The 15,840-nt window shown below is 36.3% G+C and overlaps 1 long non-coding RNA gene across 1 annotated transcript in view; it reads right to left on the reverse strand.

The window, feature by feature from the left end:
- Positions 1 to 14,524, reverse strand: part of LOC143676350 (uncharacterized) — a 33,508-nt gene extending 18,984 nt beyond the window's left edge. The window contains exons 1-2 of the long non-coding RNA XR_013172026.1: positions 14,430 to 14,524; positions 12,973 to 13,127 (exon numbers count right to left, since the gene is read on the reverse strand). This is a non-coding gene — a long non-coding RNA (uncharacterized LOC143676350). The remainder of the gene's footprint in view (positions 1 to 12,972; positions 13,128 to 14,429) is intronic.
- Between the last annotated feature and the right edge of the window lie 1,316 nt (positions 14,525 to 15,840).

Here is a 15,840-nt window from a genome sequence, read left to right on the forward strand (position 1 = left end):
AAATTTAAAGTAACTCCTAATAATACAGAACTTTATTTGGCCATTTTTCCATTTGGTCTTTGTAAATCTTGTACCTTTTTTGTCCCTCAATTCTTCCTTTAGTGCCTACTATCATATTAATTTGATTTTTGTATTGTACCATTTTGAGTGCCTTCTCATTTCTTTCTGTATATATTTTTCATCTTTATTTTTGTGGTTATCAGTGACCAAAATTCAACATCCAAAATCTATAATAATTACATTTAAATTGATACCAGCCCAACCTTAACAGCATGCACATACACTTTTCCTATACCCTTCCATCCCCCATCTCTCAGTTGTACCTGCTAAAAATTATATCTTTATATATTTGTATGTCCAAAATCATAGAATTATTATTATCTTGTATGCAATCGTATTTTAAAAACTGTAAAAAGTATAAGGTAGAGCTACATATCATAAAATACAATACAATATTACTGTCATTCATAATTACCCATATGGTTACATTTACCAGAGGTCTATTACTTTATGCCACTTCAATCCTCTGTCTAAGATCTGTTACTTTCAGTCTGAAGAACTCCCTTTAGCATTGCTTGTAGAGCAGGTCTAATGGTGAGGAGCACCACCAGCTATTATTTATCTGGGAATAGCTTAATCTCTCCCTCAATTTTGAAAGACAGTGTCACCAGATTTAATATTCTTGGTTTGCAACTGATTTGTTTCATCACTTTAAATATTTCATCCCACTGCTTTCTTGTCTCCATGGTTTCCAATGAGACGTTTTATTGGGACTCTCTTGCACATAACATGATATCTTTCTCTTGCAGCTTTCAGAACTCTCTCCATGTCCTTAGCATTTGACAGTATCTAGGCATGGTTATCTTTGAGTTTATCCTATTTGAGGTCCTTTGGGCTCCTGAATGTTCATAGTCATATATTTCATTAAATTTGAGACATTTTTTTTGCCATTTTTTCTTTAAATATTTCTTCTGCCTCTTTTTCTTTTGCTTCTTTTGGAACTCCCAAAATGCATAAATTGGTATTGATAATATCCCACAGGCCTCTAGGCTCTGTTTGCTCTTTGTTATTCTTTTTTTTTTCTCCTTTCCATTCCTTAGTCTGAATCATTTCAATTGTCTTATCTTCAAGATCACAGATTCTTGTCCCTGCAAGCTTCAGTGTGCTGTTGAAATCCTCTATGGAATTTTCCATTCTATGTGCTCTTTTACTCCAGTTATTATGATCTTCGACGTCAGTGTTTCTGTTTGTTTGTTTTTCAAAATTTCTACCTCTCCATTGAGATACTCATATTGTTCATTCATTCTTTTTCCAATATCTTTCAAATCTTTTTCTGTCTTTCTTTTATCACCTTGAGCATACTGAGGATCACTTTTTAAAAGTCCCTGTTCAGTATGTTCAGAGTCTGATCTTCCTTGTTGATGATTTCTGGATTATCTTTTTCCTTTGGATGAGCCATTTCATGTTTATCTTGTAATCTTTCATTATACACTGCACATTTTAATATTTTAAAGTGTCAATTCTGGGCTTTTAGTCCTTGATCTATCTGTTCCTTAAGTTTGTATCCATCTAGTGATATAACAGAGATCTTCTCAAGTGCCACAAGCTAACAAAAACAAACAAAAGAAGAATATCACCTTTTACTGTCTTTGCAAATTGTCTCTGCATCGGCTAGTGCTCTCCCTAAAAATTTAGCCCTCTTATCAAAAAGATCAGCCCGGGTCAAATGTGATGTACAGTGTTCTCTCTGTCTTTTCTGAGCTTGGGTCCTGTCCTGGGCTTGTACTTACTAATAATCTTAGGAAATTTCCCATTTATAGGAATTCAAATGCCCCTGTCTCTGTACGAAGCAGAATTTTCCCCTTCCTAGTTGCTCCACTCCATGACTTCATATAGTTAAACCCTTGCCCCACACAGCTTTGGCTTAAATGTCTCTTGTATCCTTTGCCTGTCCAAAGCCTGCAGAGCCACCTCTAGGACAGTAATTCATAGAAGAGTTTCCTGGTTCAATCTTTCAGGCTACCACATAAGAGTTTGGCACTGACACACAGGAACCCCAGTATGCACATAGGGACTACTTTGTTCCTTCCACATCTGCTCCAGTGACCCACAGACAACCACTGGCTTGCTCCAAACCATGCTGGGGAGGGGATGGTGAGGTTCTGGCAAGGGCACCATGAGCATCTTCCTCTGTTTTTGAAGTTGCATTTTCTTAATTTCTTAAAGTGGCACTTGGTCAGCCACTTTAGCTCTTCAACTATTTTCTTGACTTTTCAGAAAGATGGCTTTGTCAGTTCCCGCTAATTGTTCAACAATTCTGTGGGGAACGGCTCCCCGTACTGATGCCTCCACCCTGGTTGGCCAGAAGTCAGCTTTCTTTTTTAATACAACAAAGTTTTTGAGTGTGGCCATGTTTCCTTCCTACATTATTTTTTACCTTCATTCATATTTCTCTGAGAGGAAATATAAATTAGTGGCTATGAGAACAAACTCTTGAGGCATTCTGCCTAGATTTGAATTCAGGTTCTGTCATTTATGAAGTGCAGCTCTGGGAAAGTCACATAACCTCCAGCTTCCCAGTTCCCTCACCTGTAACATGGTGGCGGTGATAATAATGGTATCTATCTCTAAAGGTTATAAGGGTTGAGCTAAAATTTGTTAAGCACCTAGAACAGTTCTTGGCAAAGAGCAAACACTAAGTATTTATAAAAAGAAAGAAAGCTGTCTGTGATTGCCTGTTACAAAATTTGGTTGTTTCTTTCCATCTCTTCTTCCTTCTATCACATGGGTAGACTTGTTGTATAAATGTCATGTCTCAGTATTTCTCATTCAACCACTAGCAGGTCAGAGAAATCTTCAGAGATATTCTTGGGCAAACTCCAAGAATTTTCTGTTCCAACCAAGAGATCACTGATTGAGCCATTTAGGACCACATGCTGCTTTTGGGGAACTTGGCCTGCTGCACACGATCTGCCAGTTATGTGTCTTTCCTCCCAGCCTCTTTCAATTTGGTCCAGAATTCTCTGTTTTGGCAGCTGTTCATAGTTTGTGGTTTAGGGTTGCGATTATATTCCAGCTTCATTGGCGATGAAGTTTTCATCTCTGCTTTTTTTCATTCTTCTTGTTGTTTTAGCTTGGTTTCATGGAGAAAAGTGGAGGTAGAAATGTCTTTAGTAGATACCTAGGAGTAGACATTGAGTCAAATTTATTTAAATCTATTTTATTAAATCAAATTTTAAGTTGCTGTTCATAGTGTACAATACTTTGCATTTATTGTCTTTAAACTAAGCACTTGCTCTTCACAGCTCAGTGAGATATGTTTCATTTTAAGGCTATACATTTTAAAGCAGTAATTAAAAAATCTTTTATTAAGTTAATATATGCAACTACATACTAAAAATCACATACTACAGTTCAGCTTAAATAAAAAGTGGGAAACTCTGTTTCCTTAGAGCAATAATTTTTACCTGGTTCTCTTTTGAGTTCTTCTGGAAGTTAGTTTGGTATATTTCAGTCATCAGGAATACATTTATATACAACCTTTTTCTGGTTTATTTTTGCTGTTCATCAAAACACAAAAGTGACAAATTGGCGTGTTTGGACATGTTCCACGTGTCATTATCAAAATTCCACTGATTTAATTTTTCAGTTTGTGAAATAAGCTGGGTGTTTATTTTTTTGTACATGATCTGGGTTTTGCATGCAACTTCATTAGCCTTGCCTCAAATAAGGATTTCTTATGGTTTGCTGTCAGAGTAGATTTTCCCTTTTACTATAGAATTGTTTCATTGAGTTCCAGATAAATGGGGGCAAGTTTTCCTCAAGACTCACAGAGCAGTCCGTTCAAAAGCTTTCTCTTTGTTTCTGCTGCCCCTCTTTCTTACATTTAAGCCTAGACATTACTTCCTATCCAGACCTACTTGCTGTTTTCTTGAAGATGCTTTAATTCAATCTGTTTAAAATTTTTTTTCCTTTGATTAACCTTTTGGTAACTATTTTTAATACAGGTTTACAATCCTTTATCTACAATTCCAAAATTAGAAAGCACTGAAAATGACAACTATTTTTCTTTTTTGTAACTCATTTGGTAGCAAAACCTGACTTGAACTGATTTGAGGAAATATTTATTCTCTCAAGTGTTTGTGTTATATTATCCCATAGTCCATTCAAGCTATTACATAATTTCATGAATATGTACTATGACCCTTATAAAACCTGAAAAAATCCCAAACTCTGAAATAGTTTTCATCCAGAAAATTCTGAATAAGGTAAAAATTTCTGTGTTATTATCGTATAGATAGGATATTATTATTACTGGAATTCTCAACTTAAGATATGATACTGTGTGCTAAATACCATCTTAAACCAATGGTGCTGTGTGTATTTGAATGTGTTAGAGTCCACTCAGGAAAAATAAATCCTCCTACTTGCTTAAATAGGGAGAATTTAATATAAGACCTTGGTTGAACAGTTAGTAGAGAATCAAAAAAGCTATAAGGGGACCCTGAGTTTATATAGAGTAGTAATGGCACGTAGTATTCACCACCACTCTGTGAATTGCAAAACAAAGAGAAGAGATTGGAGTTATTATAAATGAGAAAATTGGAATAATGACCCTGATGGTCAAGTTTTTATGGACACGGCACCACTCTTTTAGAGCTGGTATGTCTGGAGGTGGGGGGCAGTTACAGTGAGATCCGTTCTGGGAGTGCCAGAAAAGGACAGGGTACAACCATATGCCACTGTCAGTTTGAAAGAAATTGTTGGGGCATTCTGACTGGAACAGCAAGCAGAGAGAATGTCCTTTCTCCCTCTTCTAGCTTTCTAGTATTTCTCTAGTTTCTTCTATTAATAAAACCTACCAAAGTGCCATTGGCAAAAGAGGAACACAGTTTGCAGATTTTTAGTTCAGGATCTCAAAGCAGAGTATGGATATGGGTTTGGAGCCTTGAGGCAATAGCTTAAAATCAAGCACAGTCCAAATTTTAATCTACTCAGCATCCATGTATACTCTTCTAAACATTTGAATTTCCGTGCAGTAACAATAACAAATTGATGCCACTATCCCTCCATACAAAAGAAAACATTTTCACCTTCTTCTTAAAAAGGGGAGATATAAAGTCATATTGAATCATATCTTTAACATATTTAATATTTAATATAGGTGACAATCATGTTATCCATCTCTAGGTGATATTAATTACTACTTAAATTCAGTCCCAGTCCCATATAAATATTCTTTAACTGAAAGACCAAATTATGAATTTAACCATTTCCAATAATCCTTTCAAAATAATAGGAGAAAAGAGGAGGAAGGAAAAAAGACATTTCTTAGTATATGTATGCATAATACCATGTATAATGAAATATCATGTAATACCTTTTATATATAAATATGTTTTACTTATATAACAAAAAAGGAAGAATATATACATAGCTGTAGTCCTAGTTTCATGAGGCTGTAATGATATTTATAACTTCCTTCTTCCACTAAACATTTCAAATTTTATTTACCCTCAGCTAGTGCCTCAGCTGGCCTAAATCCTTCACACTGTGGGGTGATCCAAATCTTCATTCTTAACATGTCTGGATCTTTAGTGATTATGCCTTTCTTTAGTTGTTATAGTTTCCCAATAACTTTTGCTACTGGAATAGAAGTAGGAGAGGCACCTGAAAGAAGACTCAGGGTTCCATACACTGTCTTCCCTGTCACCATTATGTAGCTTCAACCTAACTTCTTTATAATCAGGACTCTAGTCAATTGAGAGACCCTTTTCTTTGTTGATACAGTGGCATAAGGAACTCAAAAGACAAGGTAGAAGTCTTAAATTCCAATTCAGTGGAATAATTGTTGTTTCCTTTTGTAGAAGCATTTCTCTAAGGCCACCAAATCCGTAGAATTCAAAACTGGGAGAACTGGAATCAGATAAGCTAGAAGAGGTATAAAAGAGAATCCAATCTCATTTATACCCTTTGATGATTCCTGGACCCAGGGAGTCTGGCTATGGGAGAAAGAGCGCCATTCTTGTCACTGATTCAAAGCTTATGCTGTAACCTATAAGGGAGAATCAAACATTTCAGGATATTGTCTCATGATTGATGTAAATGAAACTTCAGTAGGCTATTCTGTTGTTCTATCAGACCAGCCATTTCAGAGTGATGGAGTATTTGGTGTTAAATCCCATTAGTCATGATCACCAGAAATACGTCTAGTCCATCAAAGGTAGTTTGATGTGGTTGGTTGAATTATGTACCTGTTCTAGTTTGCTAGTTGCTGGAATGTAACACACCACAGACAGATTGGCTTTTAATAAAAGGGGATTAATTTTGTTAGCTCTTCAGAGGAAAGGCAGCTAACTTTCCACTGAGGTTCTTTCTTACATGGGAAGGCACCGGGCAATCTCTGCTGGCCTTCTCTCCAGGTGTCTGGGTTCCAGCAACTCTACCTGGGTGATTTCTTTCTTCATCTCCAAAGACCTGTGCTGAGCTGTGAGTGCTGAGATGAGGTATGCTGAGCTGCTTGGGCTGTGCTATGTTGAGCTCTCTCATTTAAGCACCAGCCAATTAAATCAAACATCATTCATTGCAGCAGGCATGCCTGCTAGCTGACTGCAAATGTAATGAGCAGCAGATGAGGTTCATGTACCATTGGCTCATGTCCACAGCAACAGACCTAGGTACCTTCACCTGGCCAAGTTGACAACTGAATCTAACTACCACAGTACCCTAACAAACACATAATCTTAATCCATGCCCCTGTGATGTGTGTCTGCATTGGAAATGGGAACTTTTTAAGATATTATTTTTAGTTAATATGTGGCCAGTTGAAGCATAGTGGGCCTTAATCCTGTTGCTGGATGCTTTATAAAGAGAACCTGGAAATACAGAGGCAAGAAAGGATGGGAGAGTGCCATGTGATAGGGGGAAGAACACAAGCCAAGTAACTCCAGTAACGCAGCCAGTTCCAAAACAATACAGTTGTTGGGGAGTAAGCAAGCCTTGATGATGCCTTGATTTTGAATTTCTAGCCTCATAACCATGAGCCAATAAGTTCCTGTTATTTAAGCTAATAAATTATGTGGTAGCCAATCAATTATGTGATATTTGCAAAAGCAGCTTTGGGAAAGTAAAGGAGTTAATTAATATGTTGCAGCAAAGGAGAATTTGCACCATGGGGAAGCATGGAGCATCTTACAATGGGCAAATAACAGAACAATATTTATTGGGTTGGGGGGGGGCTGAGGTGAATCAAAAATTTGTCATGTCAGGGGGTGGTTAGAGTCTGTAAGCCAGCCCAGGACCTGTAGGTGGTCTTATCTTTAGAACACATGAGTCCATGAAGAGTTACCATTAGATCATTGGTTGGTGGTCTTATCTTGGAACATATGGGTCTAAATGAGCTGTATTAAGAAAGTATGAACTTAGATGGCTTGTCTTGCATGTCATGATTCAGTAAACTTTATTTGGTTATGTTTTTTTTTTCTTTACACTTTTATTTTGACACAATTTCAAACTTACAGGATAGTTGCAAAATAATGCAAACCCATACAGAGAATTTCCAACATATCCCCATGGCCCTAGTTACCCAGATCTACCAATTTTAACATTTTACAACATTTGTCACATCATTCTATCTATCTATCTATCTATCTATCTATCTATCTATCTATCTATCTATCTACCTGTCTGTCTGTCTACGTACTTTCTGAAAATTTAATTAGGTTGTATATATCATATTACTTGAACATTTAATACTTCCATGTGCATTTCCTTAAGAACAAGGATATTCATTTATGTAACCAACTTAAGGGGGCATTTTATCAAGTTTAAGAAATGTAACATTGATATAAAACCTACAGTCCAAATTCCAATATTTTCATATATCCCAATAATGTCCTTTTAAGCCTTTTTTTCTCCCTCCCATCCAGGACTATATATTGCATTTAATTGTCATTGTCTCTTTAGTTTCTGTTTCTTCTTCTTCTTTTTTTTTTTTTTTTTTTTTTTTTTTTTTTTTTTTTTTTTTTTAAAGGAAAGACAGAGAGAAGGAAGGAAGGATAGAAGGAAGGAAGGAAGGAGGAAAGGGAAACATTTTTAAACATTTTCTTGTTTTATTGTATTCTGTTTCTCCGTTTTTGTTACATGGGGTGGGGCCGGGAATCGAACCGAGGTCCTCCGGCATAGCAGGCAAGCACTTTGCCCGCTGAGCCACCGCGGCCCGCCCCTTCTTCTTTTTTAATTGTTGAAACATACATACAACATAAATTTTCCCGCCTCAATCAGTTCTCAGCATCCCAGTTAGTGGAATTAATTACATTCACAATGTTGTGGTATCCTCACCACTATCCATTACTAGAACTTCTCCATCATCCCGAGTTTATCTGTTTTATGAGTCCTAGTACAGTTTTGCAAATTTTGATCTCTGCTTCAGTTCAATACCCTTCTCAGAGCTACTAGCAGGGCATTTTTTTTCCACTTCATCAGATTTCCTTCTCAAAGATGAACTAGAATCTTCTGGGGTCATGATCAATCTGATCTGCATTGCTGTTTAATAGGTTATAATTGTGTATTGAGTTTTCATGGGTTGTCTTCATCTGTTTAATCATCAGGACCTTTTGTTTTCTTTGTTGAATTATGTGGCATGACATAATGCATGATGCAGCTATGCAGCAACAATTAAGACTCTGGAGATCAAACATCTCGCCTCTGCAACACAGACAAACACCAATATAAAGATTATTATTAAGGTTTGTGAGATTCTTCAAAACCAAAATACTAGACTTCCAAATCTGGGCCATGAAGACATGCTTCATAACCTATTGAGATCTTCCTTAGATGACCCCCTTAGTTTGCGTATGGATTGTTCAACTTCACCAGTGTCTAAATAATTAGTTCCATATCTGGTGATTTTTCAAGGGTAAGGATCTTAGGAGAACCGTGATTAAAGGGCAGCAGTGCCTGTGAACAATTTAGAAACTTAGACCAAAACAAGAAAGAAAATACCAAGAGTTAAAGAACAAAAATATGCAGAGAAGTGAGAGGCAATCTGAGGTTTTTGGTTTCGAAGGCTCATTCTGATGGTCTTGGGCAAAAGCAGTCTACTTTAAGCACCACTGAATACAGAGGGCGATAAGGCCCAGGGGCAACTTGCAATATAAATTGGACTTGCTACATAGCCTTATTTTGCTTGAACCTACTCAAAATTTGAAGCCTACAAGTTTCTTGGTCAGTGAATCAGAGAATACATACAAATGTGCCTCTGTTGCCTCCTGAATCCAGAAAGGCCCAGAAGGGTTGGCACTGAGTACCTATAGCTTAAAAGCTGCCAGGGTATTTCACCTACCTGAACCTTAAAACTTCTAGAGAGAATAAAAGCTGGATCCTAAACAAATATACCAAGGTGGTTAGGTTTGCTGTTTTTAAATTCCATTATAACAAGTACATTAAAAATATTTTATCTCAGTACATTTTCACTATCTGAAGTCCATTATATACATTATTTCACTTAATCCTAACCACAGTACAAAGAGCAAAACCTGAATTATCAGGGATATCTTTAAAGATCTTTGTCTCTGAAGACACAGATCCATCATTTGTAAACTTGAGCATCTTTGCTGAAGCTGATAGATAGCTTCAGGACTTCTTCAAGGCTGGTCTAAGACTACTGATATCAGGTTCACCTCAAGAGCTTGGTGAAAATTTAGACTTGTGGGTTTCACGCCAAAACTTTCGAATCAGTATTTCTGAGGTTGGGGCCTAGGAATCTTCAATTCATTAAACTTCCCTGTTGATTCTTATGCACATTAGAGTTTGAGGGTCACAGTTCTTTATTTACTAATATCAGATTTCCATTGGCTATGCTAATATTTTTTAAAAGAAATTTCCCAAATAATCTAGTGCAGTGCCTATGGCACTCAATAATATTAAGTTCTTAAAATCTTTGGCCTTTTGCATCTTTAAATACACTTAAATAAAACAGCTATAAGAGTCAATGTTTAATATGTTGCAGGATAGTCTTTTTGATTTGTGATGCTTGGTTTCCTAAAAACACTGTGGAAGGAGAAAATGGGCAGGAAATTTTAGAACTTGTAAGAATAAAGAGGTTGAGGATTAAAGTCCTGAATGAAACTGTTCTTTTATACATTTCTTTCTGTAAATACAAAATTAGCATAGAAAGATATCTAAATAAAGAAGCTATCATTGAACATTTTACTCATCTCATATTAGTATATTAGTCTGAATTCTGTCTGTTGTAAGTGGCTGAAACCCAAGTCAAACGGGCTTAATTTAAAAACATTTTTTTTCTTGGCCTGCATAATGCAGGTAGCCAAGTTGATAGGCTCACCTGGATCCAGATGCATGCATGAGACCCTCAGGAAACAGCCCCCTCCACGCTGGTATTCCTTGACAGCCCCTGTGTTGTCTTCATTTCAGACAGGCTTGACCCAGTAATGCAAAAAGCTGGCCACCAACAAGTGCAGACCCAGAGCACACCAGTTTGGCAATTCCTGCGTAGAATCCTTCTTTTTCCCAGTGAGTTCAATCCCAAGGCTGATTACCAGGATTTCCCCCGACATTGATCTGAGGGATGTAGAACTCCTCGTGGCCAGATATGGTCATGTGTCCAGGCTGGGAGTGGGTCAGCCCATCAGAATGATCCCTGAGAGTGGAAGAGGGGTGATTTTCCAAAGGAAAACTGGAGTGCTCTTTCCAGAAGAGAGGCATGGATCACAGGCAGGCAAAAAAACAGAGGTACAGAGGATAAACTGAGTAGTCTGCAATTGATTTCCATTTATTTTCAATATTTTTAAAAAGGAAATCTTAGGATTTTCTTCTTTTTGAGTTTCAGTAAGCTGCTTATAAATTTGTGTGCTTTTGCTGTGGATAATATTGATACAAAACGCCTTTTTATTGTTATTTTTCCTGTTACTAGTCTTCCTTTCAAATGACAGTGCCTTCCTGATTTTTGACTCAGTGGTTTCATTCTCTCTTCATGCTGGGCCCAGGAATGAAGAATAACCAGAGACTGTGGGATGCTAAAACCTTTGTTTACCTTCTATCTAACCTTTTCAGGACAACCAACCAAGTAAACCACATATGCTGCTGCAGCACAGAGAATTATGTAGATCTAGTCACGGGGACAATGTTCCATAGTGTTTAAGCACATGGTCTCTGGAATCAGACTGCCTGGGTTCAAAGCCTGGCTTTGATATTTTCTAGCTGTGACTCTGAGCACTCTTTTAACTTTTTTATGTCTCAGCATCCTTGCCTGAGGAAGCCAATAACATTGTCTCTCTAATAGCATTGCTGTGAGAATTAAATTATTTGGTCTGCATGGTAGGTAGGAAGTAGTCGGCCAAGGCTCATGAAGTCACCTTTTACAAATGTCTCATTCCTGCTTTCCTTAAAGACGTAAGTGTATAGCTCCAAGCTTGAGAGTTCCACATCTTTCTTTCTTCTTTGCAGAAATCTTTATTGCAAACCTCTACATCAGTTCTGGCTTATACTTTCCCTTCTTCTTCTATTTCCAGCTCCCAGGTTCCCCTTTTCTCATTATCACTAGTAAGACTGACTCAGCTTTCTCTCATATGGAACTGAATTCTTGAAGTAGCTTAAAAAGGTATATAAAAGTAAATTTAGATGAACAAGACTTTGGTGAGGTCATCTTGTGGAGATGGTGGGGAGAATTTGTTCTACTATATATTGGTTCTTTCATTAATTTCACTAACATATCTTGACTGCATAGAACCCGCAAATGTAAGACAATTTGTCAGATGCAGTGGAAGGTAAAAAGATAAATGATGTGTGGACTCTGCCCTTGAGATGAAAATTTCAGATCTGTTTTCTATTATTTTGTACTTGAGTTTAACATATCTTAAATTAAAACTGTTGTTACAAAATTATCTGATTTTTTAAATCTTTTGAAAGTAAGTTATTTCTCTATATCTAATGTATGTACTGAAGATGAAGTGATGATTATCATAATTGTATCTAATATTTATTGTGTGCTTCCTGTATGCAGGCCCTGTTCTAACTGCCTTATGTATACTAAAAAGTTAGACTTTATGGCACTTACCATTCCCATTTTGCAGATGAAGAAATTGAGTCTCAGAGAGGCTAAGCGTCTTGTCTTAGGCTATGCAATTAGTAATATGAATTTAGCATAACTGTATACAGGGGAATATTTGCTTGTTAGACATATAGTTAAAGGGAAATCAGGAAACTTAAGTAATAAAATGATGTGGTATTGTGATAGCTCTTTGCCTTTATTAGATATTTTATTCATCTACAAAGTTCTTCATTTGAGAAATTCAGTTATTTTTTAGCCTACATTTTTCTTTTATTCCATCCACCCTTTTATTTATGTTTATTCAGTGATTTAATTAATGAGCATTTATCAAGTATGTGTTCAATTGCAAGTAACATAGGCCTCAAATAAATAAGAGACCTTACTTTCTCCAGAAGAGTAAGTTGTTTAAAATCTATGGATGGCCACCTTCAGGAATTATAGGTTGTTCTCTACTAAATATTTTTAAAAAGAGCCCCATTTTTTTGGAGGGTTATTAATAGGGAAACCTAGGGTAAATTACAAAGCAGGTGAAGTTTTCGTGAGCACACTTCTGGCATAGTTTTCTGGCGATAAGAAAATGTCGTTTTTCTTCATTTGTCTACATGCTTTATTCATAATCTGCTGTCAAATACACATATTGATTCACTAATAGATAAAGAAAAGTCTGAGCAGTTGGCAACCATCTCAGAATTATGAAACATTTTTCTCATTGTTAATGTTAATACTTATGTCTTAAGGTTTGTAATAATGTTTAGAAAACCAAAAATTCTGAAAAATAGATCTAGATGACATAAACCCTCTCTTATTTCTATTATACTACTACATGCCTGTTTTTAACTGTTTCCTTCTTGTCTCTAATGGAATTTCTAGTAAACAAGAAAAGAAGACAAAAAAGCCCATACCTTTACTATGATAGAAAGAGCGAGTATTTCTCAACCCTCTAGGATGTCATCCAAACTGTAGACAAGGCTGCTTCCTAATCAAGAAGCTGGATCACCTGGTCCAGGATTTGCATAAATAAGGATTTTTGGATCGCAAAATTAAAAAAATGTGAGCCCTGAAAAGAAAGAACCCAAGTTCTCGTAAGAGAACATCAGATTTTAACCATTGTGAGATACAGTTTTGCTTGTTGTCAATTTCAGTTATTACTGGTTTCTGGAACTGTGTTAAATTAGTCTGTGTTCTAAAATTTGGAAAACGCAGTCTGATTAAGACTTCAAATGGTGTTAAAAATTCTTCTCTTCCCAGAGGAGATCTTTTAAAATATATAATTGATTTTACCCCCTTTGGGTAGGTAAAACATGAAAACCTAACATAGAATAAAGATGTAATATATTCAACTTAGATTTCATGCTTCCATCTTCATCTTTGACTGGGGATCAGTGATTCTGAACAAACATTTGGATTATTTAATAAACCCACAAGCCTAAATACAGTTGTATGATACAACTTGAAAAGCTCATACTGTTTGTTGTAAATGGCTCTACGGTATTTAGAGTTGGAAAATGTTCCCTCTGCCAAGCAGCAGAGCAGGTTTTTGAAAAGGAAATGAGGCACTACCCCATGTAATGTGTAAATGCTACTTCTCAGACATAAAAATAATGCTTATCAATTGAAAACTGAGGCCATGTGGGATTGAGGCAATCACTTTGAGGTTTTCTGTTCTTTTCTAGACTGTAATAATGGAGGAAGGTATGGTCAGTGATTTGGGCATCTTCAGAATTCAGATTCTGAATTTCCTGAGAATGCCTAGCAGAGAAAACTTTAGTTCTTTATACTCAGGCATCATTGGCTTTTTGTCTAATATACTGATGTCTCAGATGAGCAGAGCATTTTTATGATTTCCTCAAGGTTTTAAGAATAGAAGAGACAGAATGCCTTTTAGCATTGAAAGCTACCCTTAAGTTTTCCATTTTCTATCCCCAGTGTATTCAGTTTCAATATTTCTTTCCTATGAACAAATTTCTAAACAGCTTTCCAATACATTTCATTTGAAATGGAATTGATTCTGTTTTGAGGTAGCTAATATTAAGAACATATTTCCTGCAATCATTTCATCTTCATTTCCTAGAAAAATGAACAAACTGAGTATTTAAGCTCTTTGGATGGGGAAAAAAAGTACAGTCCTTAGGCCCGGAGCCTAAAAAAAAAACCCCAATAAAAGCTTAAGAGGCAGCAGTTTGGGAAGCAGTTAAATATGTAATTAAACACAAATCAAGAATCCTCAGTATTATATTGGATAAGATCTCAGCATTTCTGGGGTCATTTGCAAAGACCCCTAATCTAACCACCCATCTGGAGTTTTATTACATTACATTCTTGCCAAATAGTCACCTTCATATTATATATAATAACTTACCATTGAGAAATAACTTATTATCACAGGAACAGGGAACATAGCACACTTCCGATCACCTTACCCCAACTCTGACAATGGGTAAAGTCTTCTTTCTGTGAAGTCAGAAAATACTTTTTGGTAAATTTTACTCATCAGTGCTGGAGAAATCAATGGGGGCCAAACAAAACAAGTTCAAAATTCTATTCCACAGTTCATTACATTTCTAAGGACAGCCTGACACCTCCAATTCTGTCAACAGTTCCTGCATTCCAGCTCTGTGTTCAGCCGATTCCAATCTGTTTACCATAGCTTGTGACTATGGCACCTGAACTCAACCCCTTCCTTGCAGCAGTTATAGTCTGAGAAGAGCAAATTAGAGCTTCCACCAGCCTCATTCCAGGCAGTGGGATTCTATTTTTAAAAGCCTTAAATGACATGGAATTATTTGGCAATCCTGTTCCACATCTGAAATATATTGAATGTAGCGTCCACTATAATTACTATTTTCACAACTGTTACTAGGTAATATTATTACCAATACTCCCCCCACATACACACCACTAATAATAAGTAACATTTTTATTCTGTTTCTCCATGCCAGGGCTATTAAACAGCTTTACATATATTAACTCCCTTAAGCTACTATGAGGTAAGAATTTATTGTTATCCCATTCACTGAGGCACTTAATGAGAAATAAAGTAAATTGCTGAAGCTGACACAGATCATTAATGGCAGAACCATTGAGTATGAGCTCAAGCTTTCTGGTTAAAAATATACTAACATCTCATACTAAGTTGGTCACACGTTTCTATTTGATAGCAGTTTATATAAGTTCATTATACAGTTGACCCATATCTTGGTGGATCTGAGCTGGCATCTGACCCACTCTCACCTTAGACTTCATGTCACTAGCAATTACAATTAGCATGTTTTCTACAACTTCACCAAAAATATTGATAGAAGTATTAAACTGGACAGTGCCAACCTAGGACAGAACCCTGTAGTGCATCATGAAAAGCCACCTTCCAGGCTGATGTTTATCTATTCATTAACAACTTTGGGTAGAAGTACTTGATCATTTATGTGGCTTTATAATTGCACTATTTTTCTAGCAAAAGATTTCTCAACTCTCACATACACTGTTGTGTTGCAATCGTGAGGTGTTTCATATCTATTTTTTTAATATAGTAGATAAATGATTACTACCAAATTAAATTCACTCTATTCACTTTCATTTATCACTCTTTTTGAGTGTGATAAGTAGGATTGGGCCTGTAACTGACATGGGTATAACAATAAGTATATCCATAGGGGTGTATCAAATATGAAAATCAACTATCATATGTTTAGTGGTAGACCAAAACATCATAAATACTGGTCTGGTCCATATTTTTATCCATTTAGGTTATAAGATTTAATGAGAAACTTTGT

This window comes from Tamandua tetradactyla, chromosome 3, assembly GCF_023851605.1.
Source record: "Tamandua tetradactyla isolate mTamTet1 chromosome 3, mTamTet1.pri, whole genome shotgun sequence".
NCBI classification, from domain to species: domain Eukaryota; kingdom Metazoa; phylum Chordata; class Mammalia; order Pilosa; family Myrmecophagidae; genus Tamandua; species Tamandua tetradactyla.